This window comes from Apium graveolens, chromosome 7 (genome assembly GCF_009905375.1).
Source record: "Apium graveolens cultivar Ventura chromosome 7, ASM990537v1, whole genome shotgun sequence".
In the NCBI taxonomy this organism is placed as follows: domain Eukaryota; kingdom Viridiplantae; phylum Streptophyta; class Magnoliopsida; order Apiales; family Apiaceae; genus Apium; species Apium graveolens.
The window spans coordinates 130,789,869-130,805,397 of NC_133653.1; positions in this window are offsets into that span (position 1 = coordinate 130,789,869).

Sequence of the window (15,529 nt, forward strand, 5' to 3'; positions counted from 1 at the left end):
TTTTGATCTTGAGGTTCAACAATTACAGATGGTTGTGCAGAAATCTCAGTTGTAGTCTTTACAACTTGAAGTTTGGCCAAGATAGCAGCTTGCTCCTTCTTTTGTTTGAGCTTCTTTGCATCTATGGCAGCTTGCTTCTTTTTTTGCATGATTCTTTCCTTCTCTTCCTTTTTAGCTTCTACAAACTGAGGGTGTCCAGCCACCACACAGATTTCTTTACAATTTCTATAAATCTTGGCAATTCTTCTTTTAAGTGCTGAATTTGTACGATCCTTAAAAAATACAATTGACCTAGCCAACAGCTTCTTCTCATCTGGCCTAGGTGTCTCATACACAATATCCATAGGATTTTTTTTCTGAAAACCTTGAGTAGTTTCTTTTAGGCTTCATGATAAGATTTGCTTTTGGAGATTTGATGCAAGATGTTTGGCCTTTTTCAAGATAATGCATACTAATTTCATTCACAGAAATCTGCTTGACTTGAGAATGATGATTGAAGACTTTATCTAATTTCTGAATTGGCCTAAACTTTTGTTGAATTTCTGCATCTATCTTTTTCCATTTATCATCTAGTTCCTTCTGCACAACTACAACATCAACCATCTTAGGAATTGACTTAGACTCAAGCTTAGCAGCTGCTATATGGATCAGTTCAATGTTGTCCAATACTGGTGGCTTTGGCAGAGTAATTTCTGGAATAATTACTTGGCTGATTTATACATTTACCACTTTCTCCCCCTCACTAGATGGCTCTGCTTGACTGACTTGAGATAATGATTTCTCCCCCTTTTTGTTATCATCAAGTAGATTGGAGGAAGAGGATTGTGCAGCCACCAGTTATTTCAGCAGTTGAGTTTATTGTGCTTGATGTAGATGTATAGCTGTGAGAGAAGCTTCCATAGCAGTCATCCTTTTGTCCAAGGACTCCACTTTTGTGGCAAGATCAGAGTTCTTCCTTAGTTGTCTCTTAATATCAAGCATTGTTGCTTCTGGAAGTTTAGCATACAATCTTTCAGAAATATTCTTCTTCACTTGATCTATCTCAATCTTGATAGAAGTGACATCCTGATTGTGTTGAAAGCCTTCAATTTGATGCATTTGTAGAGAATTTAGATGTGCCTGTAAGAGTATCTTCGTGCCAGCATCTGTTGTAGATTGAATATCATTATGTGTCTCCTGGATTTGATGGATGAGAGTGATCTTGAAATGTTGAAGATCACATTCCTTGGAGAATGCCTAAGATGTCAGGCCAGATCTAGAGTTGGTACCTGCTGTCCCCCCTACATCCATGGGCTCTTCACTATCCTCATCATCATCTCCAAAAAGATCTTCAGATTCATCAGTGCCATAGTTTATATCATCATCAGATTTAGGTGGCATGGCTTTGATGGCATCCTTAGCTCTTTGCATGGATTGAGTGGTGTGCACCAAATTAAGCATTCTTTCAGCCTTCTCATTGCCCTGTTCAGCTAGTGTTTGATAAGCTATAACAGGATGAGTAAATGTCTCAGCATCTAGGGAAATGGAATCTATGACAACTTGATATTCTTGCTGAAATAGTCTTTTCCTTTCTGCATCATTGACATTCATTGACTCACTTACAATGGTGTTCTTCCTTATCTCTCCTATACCTGCATTTCTCTCAATATCTCTCTCCTTTTGCATCAAGGGCTCCCCTTGGCTTCCCACCCTCACACCCTCACCTTCACCATCTAAGGTGGGACTCCTCTCACTCACTTTTTCCATTCCTGAGCAACCCAGCCTCTCACTCAGTTCACTCATTTCCCTCAGTCCTAAGAGTGATTGCTCTACCACTAAGTCTTCTGCACTTGTGATAATTGAAGAAATTTGAAGTTGTGCAGAGACTCCCGACGGATGATATATATCCATCGGGACAGTAGTATGGTTATCCGACGGATGACTGCTGTTAAGCTTATCCGTCGGGATACAACCACTACTCGACGAATGATGAATATCCATCGGGATAGAAGAAATGAATGAGTTTGGAGTGGAGACTATTGTAGACTCTGTGCAGGTTAATGAAAATTTAGGCACAGATGTCTCAGTAGACTCAAAAAGAAATGGAAAGTGAGCCAACAAATCATCTAAAAGATGATGCTCACTTGCTTGGATTTTTGGCTTCTCCAAAAGAGTTAAAGATGGAGAATTTGGAAGTGATGTATTGATCATGTCAACATCCAGTGAGTGTGTGGGTGAATTTGGTGTTTCAGGTGCTTCAATTGTTAAGGATTTTGGCTGTGACTCCATATTTATTGGTGTCACATCAATCTGACTTTTAGAAAGTACAGTGACTGGGTCTTTAGCTCCAGTTTGCACTGTGTGTGTTCCATGTGCATCCCCAAGGGTTTTTGATCTTTTCTTTCTAGCATAAGTTTATGGTGAACTTGTGTCCCTAGCCCTCTTGATCTGTGCTCCGGGTTCGGAGCATGTTTCAATAGTAATATCCTTTTGGGAGGATGAAACTAGAATTGAGCTTATTTCCTTATTAACAACCACAGTTTGTTGGGAAACTGTGGTGTGGCTAGGCTTGGGTACACTCATCTCACCAGCCTTATCCTCAGGGTTTCTTTGATTTTCACCCTATCCCTCACCTTGCTCACTCACCTTCACACTCCCCTCTTTGTGTTTAGTAGATTTTGCAACTGATTTCTTTTGAAAGAAACCAGAGGGAGATTTCTTAGTTTTGGGTTTAAAAATTGTTATTTTGGTAGCTTGGGTAGGCATCTGTTGGGTCATTGACACAGATGCCATAACTACACTAGAAGGCAAAGAAATGTGTTAGGTTGGAAGAGTGGAGACAATAGAGCTTACCTTACTTACCTGAGGACCCTCCATGACTGGAAAATAGAAGAGGGGCACCTCTTTTTGGTGATTAGCTCTATTAAGATCTGCAATAATCCTCCTTTCTTGAACCCACCAATTTAGGTTGTTGGTTGGGTTCTCCATTATTATGTTCTTAATAAGATGGTTAGCAAGCATCATAAAGAATCTAGCATAATAGACATTTTTACCTCTCTTATTAAGCTCTCCTAACTTATAACCTAACTCAAACAAGACCATGTCACTGAAATTAAAAAACTTATCAGTAACTAGCATGTAAAGCATGTTAAGCATGGAAATATTAACAGAGTCAAAATTGCTAATTTTACCAAAGAAAACTTTAGTTACCACAACACACAGATAACTCCATTCTTTTCTAAGACCTAACCTCCTAATTTCACTTAGCTTGGAGGTAGAAAGTGCATAGCCCATGGAATTTAGCATGTTAACTACATCAGTGTCTATGTATGGAACAGTAGCAGTATTATCTGGAATTCTAAAGCATGCTTTGACAATGTCACTATTAATGCAGAACTACTTACCTTTGAGAGTGAAAGTTATGGTCTTGTTAGTAGAGTTATACACTGCAGTTGTCCATATCTCCACCACAACTTCACAGTAGATTGTGGGTAATTCCAGCATAGCATAACTGAGTTTACAGCTCTTCACAAAATCCATCATCTTGTGAAACTCTCCAGACTGTTGAATCTCCTTGTTCACAAGAGCTGTGAAGTTGTTCTTTCCATAGATATATCCAGTTTGAGACATGATTTTGACTACTGGTGCCATTGTTAGAGAATGAGAAATTTGCAGAGAGAATATTTGCTTTGAAGAAGAAAGGAAGTTAGAGCAATTGAATTGAGAATGATAAAAGATTACAATAAAAATGAATTCTGCTATTATACTATCTCAGGAATAAACTGTCAAAAATAATAAAGTTAAATAAAGTAACCAATCAAAATAGCCCAAATAACCGTCCTAAAAATAAATAAACTGTAAAAATTTTGTCACTTATCCGTCGTGTCATGCTTACAAACTGTAGGTATACTTGATGGATAATGTTCATAGTTTTAACGACTAAGATTGAGATAATTCGACGGATGAGAATAAATCAATTATCCGTCGGGTTATGAAATAATCCAGAAAAGTAATTGATTTTTATTAACAAATAATATTTCGACAGATGATCAAACTCGATGGGTAATGAGCATCCGTCGGGATGTAAATTTTGACAACCAAAATTTCATCCAAAACAGAAAAATCAATTAAGTTTCTGGCTGCATAAAAACTTGCAAAAATATCTAAAATAATTCAAGAATAATTAAGCATACCTAACTCACTTACCAACCTTGAAAAGGTGGATTCATCAAGTGGCTTGGTAAAGATATCTGCAAGCTGCTTTTCACTTGGAACAAAATGAAGTTCCACAGTACCATTCATCACATGTTCCCTTATGAAGTGGTACTTGATGTCTATGTGCTTTGTTCTTGAATGCTGCACTGGATTTTCAGTGATGGCAATTGCACTTGTGTAATCACAGAAATTGGAAATTCTATCCACTTGTAGACCATAGTCGAACAATTAGTTTTTCATCCACAATATCTGTGCATAGCAACTACCAGTAACAATATATTCAGCTTCACCTGTAGAAGTAGAAACTGAATTTTGCTTTTTACTGAACCAGGACACGAGCTTGTTCCCTAAAAATTGACAGATTCTTGTTGTGCGTTTTCTATCTATTTTACAACCTGCATAATCTGCATCTGAATAACCGGTTAGATCAAATCCAGAATCTCTAGGGTACCAAATGCCAAGTTTTGGTGTTCCCTTGAGATATCTGAAAATTCTCTTAATAGCTACTAAGTGAGATTCTCTAGGATCAGCCTGAAATCTAGCACAAAGACAAGTGACAAACATTATATTTGGCCTACTAGCTGTTAAGTACAGAAGTGGGCCAACCATACCCCTATAGCTTGAAATATCCACAGACTTTTCAGTAGTGTTTAATTCAAGCTTAGTTGCAGTGGCCATGGGAGTTTTTGTAGATGTGCAATCCATTAGATCAAACTTCTTTAGAAGATCATGAATATATTTAGTTTGACTAATGAATATTCCATCACTAACTTGCTTAACTTGTAAACCAAGAAAATAACTTAATTCTCCCATCATGCACATTTCATACTTACTCTGCATCATTTTGGCAAACTTGTTGCAAAGTTTTTCATCTGTAGAACCAAATATAATATCATCTACATAGATTTGAACAAGTATACTAAAGCCATTAAGATTTCTAAAGAATAATTTTTTGTCAACAGTACCTCTTGTGAAGTGATATTCCAAAAGATACTTGGATAAAGTGTCATACTAGGCTCTAGGTGCTTGCTTCAGTCCATAAAGTGCCTTCAAAAGATAGTAGACATATTCTGGAAAATTTGGGTCTTCAAAACCAGGAAGATGACTAACATAGACTTCCTCCTCCAAATCTCCATTCAGAAAAGCACTTTTGACATCCATTTGATAGACCTTGAAATTGGCATGGGCTGCCTAGGCTAAGAAGATTCCGATGGCTTCAAGTCTTGCAACAGGAGCAAAGGTTTCATTAAAAACTATTCCTTCTTATTGGCAGTAGACCTTAGCAACCAGTCTAGCTTTGTTCCTAACAACTATGCCATTTTCATCCATCTTCTTTCTGAATACCCACTTGGTGTCAGTTAGATTCTTTCCTTTAGGTTTGGGTACCAGCTTCCAAACCTTGTTGCTTTCAAATTGATTTAGCTCCTCCTGCATAGCTAAAATTCAATCAGGATCCAACAAAGCTTCTTTTACCTTCTTTGGTTCTTCCTTAGATAGAAAGCTGCTATATAGACATTTTTCTTGAGTTGCTCTCCTTGTTCGAACTCTAGAAGATGCATCACCAATGATGAGCTCAAAAGGGTGATCCTTAGTCCATTTTCTTTGTTGAGGTGGATTAGCTCTAGATGAAGAGGCCTCATTGTTGTCTTGATGTGTGACTGAGTTTTGATTATAAGAAACTCCCCTTGAGTTTGTGAATCTTTGATTTGAGAAAGGGGAACTTTCTGTAGGTGATCTATTCTGACTTTCAGCTTCTTTTAATGTTCCGGCGGATGATGCACTTTGTGTCCTGACGGTTGAAGCTGATTTTCTCCTGACGGATAAGGCAGATTGTCTCCCGACGTATGAAGCATTTTGTAACTCGACAGATGTTGAATTATGTGCTTCATTAGTTGTAGATTTTTCTGCATTGTCCGTATTCACTGTTTCTTGATCACTTTCATCATCACTGTCATCACTAACCATCTCCACATTATAAAACTTGAGACTTTCATGGAAATCTCCATCTTACAGTCCTTCAATCTTTTTGTCATCAAACACAACATGTACTGATTCCATAACAATGTTTGTTCTTAGATTGTAGACACTATATGCCTTTCTCACAACATATCCAACAAAAATTCCTTCATCTGCTTTAGCATCAAACTTCCCATATTGATCAGTTTGATTCCTCAAGATATAACATTTGCAGCCAAAAACATCAAGAAAATTTAGAGTTGGCTTCCTATTCTTGAACAATTGGTAGGGTGTCATGCATTTTGCTTGATTAACCAAAGAGATATTCTGAGTGTAGCAGGCAGTATTCACAGCTTCAGCCCAAAAGTATGTTGGTAACTTTGATTCTTCAAGCATTATTCTTACAGCTTTAATAAGAGATCTGTTCTTTCTTTCCACTACTCCATTTTGTTGTGGAGTTCTTGCTGCAGAAAACTCATGCATAATCCCATTCTCTTCATAAAATGATCTCATCACAGAATTCTTGAACTCAATTCCATTATCACTCCTGATTCTTCTTACTTTGAAATCAGGATGATTGTTGACTTGTCTTATGTGATTGATGATGATTTCATTAGCTTCATCTTTAGACTTTAGGAAATATGTTCAAGAGAACTTTGAGAAATTATCCATAATTAATAGGAAAAATCTTTTCCTTGAGATAGACAACACATTGACTGGTCTAAATAAATCCATGTGTAACAATTACAAAGGTTCTTCAATTGTTGAATCAAGATTCTTTCTGAATGATGCTTTGATCTGTTTTCCATTCTGGAAGGCATCACACAATCCATCCTTAGTAAACTCCACTTGAGAAATACCTCTAACTAGTACTTTCTTGACAAGCTCATTCATGGTCTTGAAGTTTAGATGGGAAAGCTTCTTGTGCCATAGCCAACTTTCATCTTGACTTGCTTTACTGAGAAGACAAGTGACAGATTCTGCATTAGATGACTTGAAGTCAGCTAGATACACATTTCCTTTTCTCACTCTAGTGAGAACCACTTTGTTGCTCCTTTTGTTTGTCACAACATAGGCTTCTGAATTGAAGGTTACTGAGTTGCCCTTATCACAAAGCTGGCTGATACTCAACAAATTATGCTTGGGACCATCCACTACGGCAACCTCTTCAATGATGATATTGTCTTTTGAAATTAAGCCATATCCCACAGTATAACACTTGATGTCATCTCCAAAAGTAATACTTGGGCCAGCTCTTTCCTTGAACTCAGTGAGCAGGGTAGAATCTCTAGTCATGTGCCTTGAGCAACCACTATCTAGATACCAAAGATTCTTTTTGTTTCCCTGCACACATCAAAATCAAATGACCTGTCATTCAATTGCTTGATGGACAGATGATCAACATTAACTTTCCTCTCCTTCTTAACTTGACTAGATTCTCCTGGAATAAAGTTCTTAGAAACTGATCCATATTTCTCATTTAACTTAGCTAGTTTATCTTTGCTAATAGGTTTACTCATAGCCGACAGATGTGGCTCTTTGTCACTCGACGGATAATCCTTTATGATTATCCGACAGATGATTTTCATCATCCATCGAGTCCACATCTATCAACAATCCTTCAACCAGATTGGACTCAAGCTTCTATTTACTCTTCTTCCAGGCTGCATCATAGAAGGACTCAACACCTTGAACTTTAGTGATTTGAGCATGGACATCTCTGGATGATTTCCATGCTTTAATCACTTCATGTTCTCATTCAAGCTACTTCTTTAAAATCTCTTCTTTTTCAAGGACGCAGTTAATTCATCCTTAGCAGTCTTACACTCAATTCTCAATTTTTCAAATTCAATAAACTGAGACTCTAGCACATTATTCCTCTCAATTAAAAACTAATTGTTTTCTTTAATTTTAGCATTTTCCTTAGTGAAGGACTTAAGTGTAACACGTAAGTGATATAATTCTATGGACATGTCATTGATTGCATCATTACACTCATCTTTAGATAAATATGCTAGGTTAGTGGTGATTACCTGATTACTTGAAGAACTTGTTTTTGTTTTATCAGATTTGGCCATCAGGGCTAGGTTGACATAGCTTGTTTCTTCATCTTCATCCAATCCATCAGCTGCCCAGTCATTTTCTTGTGTAATGAAAGCCCTTTCCTTTTTCTTGAGCAACTCAAAATATTTTTGTTTATAATCAACAGGCTCAAACTTCTTCTTGCTAGAATCTGACTTTCTACACTCATTGGTAAAATGCCCTGCCAAGCCACATTTGAAACTTTTGAATTTGGATTTATCCATCATGTTTCTATTTGGCTTAGCTGCTCCAAAATTCTTTTTAAATTTGAGCTTGGCAAATCTTCTGGATAAGAATTCTAAATGTTCATCAATATCATCCATGTCATCTTGGCTCAAGTGATCTTCATTTTCAGCTACCAGCCCTTTACCCTTTCTTTCACAGACCTTTGATGTAGACTCAACAGTTTCTACCTTCATCTCTTTCTCTTTCTCTAACTCAGCTCCCAGTGCTATGGACCCTCCTTTCTTCCTTCCTTTCTCCATCCTCTCATCTTGCTCAATTTCAAGCTCATAAGTTTTTAGGATGCCATACAGTCTCTCCAAAGTGAACTCCTTGTAATCCTGTGAATTTTTCAATGAGACTGTCATTGGCTTCCACTCTTTTGGAAGAGATCTAAGGAACTTGAGGTTAGAGTCTTTTGTTTGATAGACTCTTCCATGAAACTTCAGAGCATTTAGTAGCTTTTGAAATCTACTAAAAATATCAGTGAGAGACTCACTTTCTTCACAGTGGAAGTGCTCATATTGCTGAATTAGTAGCTGCATCTTGTTCTCCCTTACTTGCTCAGTACCATCACAAATAATATGGATTGTGTCCCAAACCTCTTTGGCTATTTTGCAGTTAATGATGTTATCAAACATATCACCATCAACTCCATTGAACAATATATTCATGGACTTCTTGTCTTTCCTGACTTGTTCAATATCAGGATCTAACCACTCATGCCTAGGTTTGGGAATATATGGTTCATGGCCTGTTGCAGCTCTCATGGGTACATGAGGACCTCTCTCTATGCAATCCATATAGGCCTCATCTTGGAAAATAAGATGTAGGTGCATTTTCACCTTGCAGTGGTGATAATTATCTTTGTCCAGAAATGGAATTTTGACTCCAACATCCTTCTTGTTCATCTTGTTGTTTGTTGTGATCTTTACACTCTTTATACTTCAAGAGCTTGCTCTGATACCAATTGTTATTTCCTAAAAATACAACAAGAATTACAGAAGGGGGGTTGAATGTAATTCTGGCTACTTTTTCAATATTTTAAAACAGTTCTAACTCGACAAATATATATGTGTTTGATTTACAGATTGTGGAATGAAGTAGTTATATAATTCAAAACACAAAGTAATAAAATGACAAGCTTTTAAAACTTTCTGGTGGATTTGAAAGTATCCACCAGATATATATATATATATATATATATCAAATGAGAACTCTGTGAAGCTTGAATAGCTCACAGCTGCTTACAAGTAGAATAAACAAACTACAGAGAAATTCTTGACAAGTAGAACTTTTTCTATCTCTCTTTTTAAATGTGTTTGCTTAGTTGAATGTTCTACTAGCTACACTTGGTTTATTTATCACCAAGTTTACATGACAATAAGACAAGATAATAAAACAAAACATATCTAGTCTAACTCCATGTTGCTGCACTACTCTATTCCAGCATCTTTGAATATCTTCATAATAGCATGGAAATGGTAATGCTTCTTTGTTCTCAAATTCCTGCTTAATAGGCTGCCATATTCCTTTTGCAAACACCCAACGCATGTAACTGTGTTGTCACTATCAATAGATATTTGAATTTGATCATCCGTCAGGTACATGCTTGTCATCCGTCGGGTAGCTTTGTTGATCATCCGTCGGGTAGCTTTGTCGATCATCCGCCGGGTAGCTATTTGACACTTTACTCCATTTCACTTATACAGAACTACAAGATATCTTATATTTACAATTAATCAACCTATTCTGCATATCAACTAGTAGTCAACATGACTCATATGCTCCTACAAAATCTATACAAAGTTATTTGCAGAAATGTGCTACAGATCTTATTTTTATATAAGTTACTCACTCGGTGGATATCAAATCATCATCCGTCGGGACTATAATAAATCATCCATCGGGACTATATTTGATCATCCATCGAGTGCTACAAAATATACTAAGTTAAATCTACTAAGGTTTTGTTTAATTTATCATCAAGTTCACAACATATTTCTAACTTAAATGATCAAAATTATCTGATTTGAGATTTGACAGAAGTTTTTAGAATACGATGAATTATGTCGAACCAGAATAATATACACCATTCCTAGATGAACGGGCATTAAGTAAGGTGGAACTAAAAGATAGGAATTTGACTACGATAACTCAAGGGATTCAAGCTACTCCGAGAATATGATACGAGACATAGATGTCAAAGAAGACTTTCTGATAGTATGGCACAAAGAAAGAATAAACGTTTTATGTGACTAGACATCAAGGAAAGCATTGCAGTCAGTTTCTTAGGAGAACTTCTTAGAACCAAAATAATTGATAATATGGGTTAGAATATATCGGTGATGCCTCCAGGCTAGTGTACTTTCTTCAAAGTAGTAAGAGATTTTTGCTCAGCAAATATACTCGATTATGATTCAAGGAAAATAAGATATGGTGATAAGTTTATGTGTCAATCATATTCAGTCAAGATTTTCTCGTTAATTTTTAATTTTGGAGTAATTTCGAGAACGTTAGAAATCGAATACGCCATAGTTTCAGTATATCATTTGTAGATGGACGAGAAAATTAAGAGAATGATTAAAGAGCCTCGAATGCGATTGGAAGCGATTATAAACTAGGTTAATTGAACAAAGAAACATGTGGGAATGGGGTTCAATAACCAGTAACTATTGCAAGCACGAATTATTAGAGTTAGAAAGAAAACAGAATTAATAGGCATTATGCTGGTCCTTTTGAAACATTAAAATATGCAAGATAAGTGTAAGTGAGTTGGCTTCACCGCCACACGTATAGCAGGTTCATAGGTGTTTATATGTGTAAACTCATAAAGACTAATTTAGCTCCATTATATAGAAAATGGAGGCTTGAATTGAGTTATATGAGCAACTAATTGAATTTGATGTCAGCAAGAGGTTGTTAAGTAGTGAGTGATCCTGTGAGTAAACGTTTATGAAAACTTGTAAGGTTGAGGGATCAACCAGAGAAAATGGATGTGAGATACTTGGATGTATCATTATTTGATCCTTAGTATGATTCTTAGGACATAATCCTTTTAAGGGGGAAGGATGTAATATCCGGTATATCGCGCGTAATTATTTTTATCAATAAATGCTTATTATATGATTATTATGTGAATTTTGGTATCTGATGATTGACAATTATATTTACATGTTTATATGTAATAAGATATGAGTATGTGTTATTCCCTAACAATACAAGAATTACAGAAGGGGGGGTTGAATGTAATTCTGGCTACTTTTTTAGATTTTAAAACAGTTCTAACTTGATAAATATAACAGTGTTTGATTAGCAGTCGTGCGGAATAAAAAGATGATTGAAATCAAAAACACTAAATAATAAAAACAAAAGCTTTTAAAACTTTCTGGTGGATTTGAAAGTATCCACCAGATATATATATATATATATCAAATGAGAACCCTGTGAAGCTTGAATAGCTCACAGCTGCTTACAAGTTTGAACAACTAAAGCTATAGAGAAATGCTTATAGGATATAGATTGATATGTTTCTCTGAAAAATGTATCTACTTAGTTTGATAGATGTTCTACTTGCTACACTTGGTTTATATATCACCAAGTTTACATGATAATAAGACAAGATAATTAAACAAAACATATCTAGTCTAATTTCATGCTACTTCACTACTCTATTCCAGCATCTTTAAATATCTTCACAATTGCATGGAAATGGTAATGCTTCTTTGTTCTCAAATTCCTGCTTAACAGGCTACCACATTCCTTTTGCAAACACCCGACGCATGTGGCTGTGTTGTCACTGTCAACAGTTATTTGAAATTGATCATCCGTCGGGTCTATGCTTATCATCCGTCGGGAAGCTTTATTGATCATTCGTCGGGAGCCTTGTAGATTATCTGTCAGGTGTCTATTTGTCACTTGACTCCATTTCACTTATACATAATTATAAGACATTTCATATTTACAATTAATCAACTTATTCTGTATATCAATCTAGTAGCTAACATGACTTACAAATCCCTAAGCAATCTACTTGGCTTATACATGTTGTTTGCAGAAATGTGCTACAGTTCTTATTATTACATAAGCTACTCACTTGATGGATGTTAATCTGTCATCCGTCGGGACTGTAATGTTTATTTGTAGGGACTATATTAGATCATCCTTCGAGTGCTACAAAATTCACTAAGTTAAATCTGAAAGAGATGTGTCCTAAGTCCAATCATGTATGATGATTTAGGAATAACTTTTATGTAATCTGTTTTGATTTCATTGATATTAATAAAAGACTTGTTTTGGTTTTATTGCGGGCTTTATCTATTTAAGTGTTTAAATAAGATATACCATTGTTTAGAGTAAAGATTTTTATGGATTATGATGAGATCATAATAATGAGACCTAAAAAGATGATAACTCTGAACTTAAATATTTCCTGGTCGTAGGATTACTAACTAGTAATTAGTAATCCGCAAAGATCGGTACATACTATGCTTGCTTCATTATGAAGGATGTCTGTTCTCATAGACATTTGTGTGGTGACACTATAGCTAGTATGTAGGTGCTTATTATAGAATAAGTTCACTGAACATGACTCACACAACTGAACAACTGATGAAGTTCACTCACGTGTCAGCAGTTGTTCACATAGTGATAGTTGTACAAGTATCCTTAGACTTGAGGTCATCATAGTCATCTTGTGTACACTGAACTATGCTTTGGTTTAGTTCTTAGTCTCCAGGGACAATTATAAGGGCTCTACTGGGTATAGGAATTTGTACACGAAGATAGTGTATGATCAATAAAGGATCTACCCCTTCCAGCGAAGGAAGAAAATGTTCAATGCTGATCCACTTATGCTAGTTCAGGAATCTCTGGCCAGAGTGAATGAAATTAGAAAGGAGTTTTTAATTTACATTAAATAGAACTAAGTATAGTGAATGTGAAAGCAAATGATAAAATAAGATAGGCTTGACACAAGTTCCATGCCTTGTATTTAATCATGACATTGCAGGGTAGAAGGAATTGATTGTACGGTAACTACTCACTGAATAGGTTCTTGGTATTCTAAGCAGTGAATTCGTATTATCCGGATAGTCGCGATATGCTGAGAAGTATCCCTCACGATGTAGAATAAATATGATTAATTTATTAATTAATCATATTTAATGAATTAGAGAATTTATATAAATAATGATAAAATAGTTTTATTATTATTTATTTCTACTACCGGCTTAATATTGAACCTACAGGGTCACACCATAAAAGAGAATGATTTAATTGTGGAGGAATTAATTAATAATGGCTGGTAATTATTTATTTGTGAAATAAATAATTAATTAGCAGATTTAATAATTGATTAAATGAGATTTAATTAATTCTTAATATTATTAATTAAGAATTTAATTTTGGAAATTAAATCAAGTGAGAGAATTATTTTTCTAAAGTATTTAGAAAAGGGATTAATGATTAAAAGGTGTTTTAATTATTATTTAATTGGTTAATAAGAATAATCAATTAAAGGGTTAATAATAATAATATTTTATGGAAAATTTTCAGTTGAAAATTTTGCCTATAAATATACTATTATAAACCCTATTTGCCAAAAACCCAAATAAAAACCCTAATTCTAAAGTAGAAATAGAGGGAGGCAACTAATTCTCTCAATCTCTTCCTCCTCCATTACATTGATCTCTTGGTGGATACCGGTGGAGTGCTTCACACTTGAGGAGCAGCTGCTAGGGATCTCCGCTCATCGTTCTTGGATCGCTATTAAAGACCTCCATCTTTCCATTAACGTAAAACTTCTTAAGGTAAACATACTGAACTACGAATTAAATATTATTTTTCGTATGGATCCTGCGGAGGGTTTCGGTTTTTTTAAGATTTAAATTTACGTTTTCGTTGCGTTTATGTGCTAAAAAACCTTCAAAATCTACTAAGGTGTTATGTTTAATTTGTTAGGTCACACACACTGTAGAAGGGTGTTGAATACAATGTTTACTACAATCAAATCAAATATAAGAACTCAAGTAACAGAACACAGATTTATTTAACACAATAAACTCTGTTACAAAGAACTGTTCTCTCTCAGTGATGAACAAATTATCACGAGAGCTGCTAGGGTTACAATGAATAATAATCTCGATTAAGATAACACATATAGTGTAAACCCTATGTTTGTGTTTATATACTACACAATTACACGATAATCTTCTAATTGATATCGAATATAATTCTGCTTCCTAATATATATCAATCAGTTATCTTTTCTTCCAAGTATTCTATTCCTTATAGAATTTTTCTCCATGCATATCTCTTCTTATGTTTGTCTTGATCTTCTTTCCTTTCAATCAGTCGCCTTCCTTATCTGAACGTCTCCTTAAGTCCTGATATTATCTCCTGATAAATATCTCCTGATAACTTAAATTCTGACAACTTAAATTCTGATATCTTAAGTCCTGACTTCTGTATAAGTACTGATTTCCAGTTAAGTCCTGATTTGTCCTGTTTATGTAAGATCTGAAAACTAAACACAAATCATATTAGACATGACATCACAAATATATCTAGCAATCTCCCCCAACTTGTAACTTAGCATAATATACAAGTTTAACAGATATTTGATGATGTCATAAATATTAAGTACAAATGCATGAGAATTTGACTAGATAACTACAACTTACAGTCCTTGTAGCTTTACCATCCTTAAAGTTTGATATCAGCTTCAGTCTGTATACACTTCAGAATTTAAGTAGTTGTAGATCTTTGACTTGGCTTCAATTTCTGATCTCTTTGATATCAGGAGTTGTTCTGAGATAGTTCTTCAACATACATCTCTCAGCATATTCAAGTTCATTGATCATCCTCCTTTTAGCATTTTTCAATTCAAATGTATCTTCACCAGTTTGAAAGATAGCAGCCCTGAGATCATTTATTTTAGCTTTCCTTATATCCTGATCTAGTCTGATGATATAGGCTTTATCAGACTCTAGATTGAATTCAAGTCCCTTAATACCAGAAAATGTAGTGACGATTTTTGCAGTATTAGGCTTCATTTCAACAATTTCTCCATTGT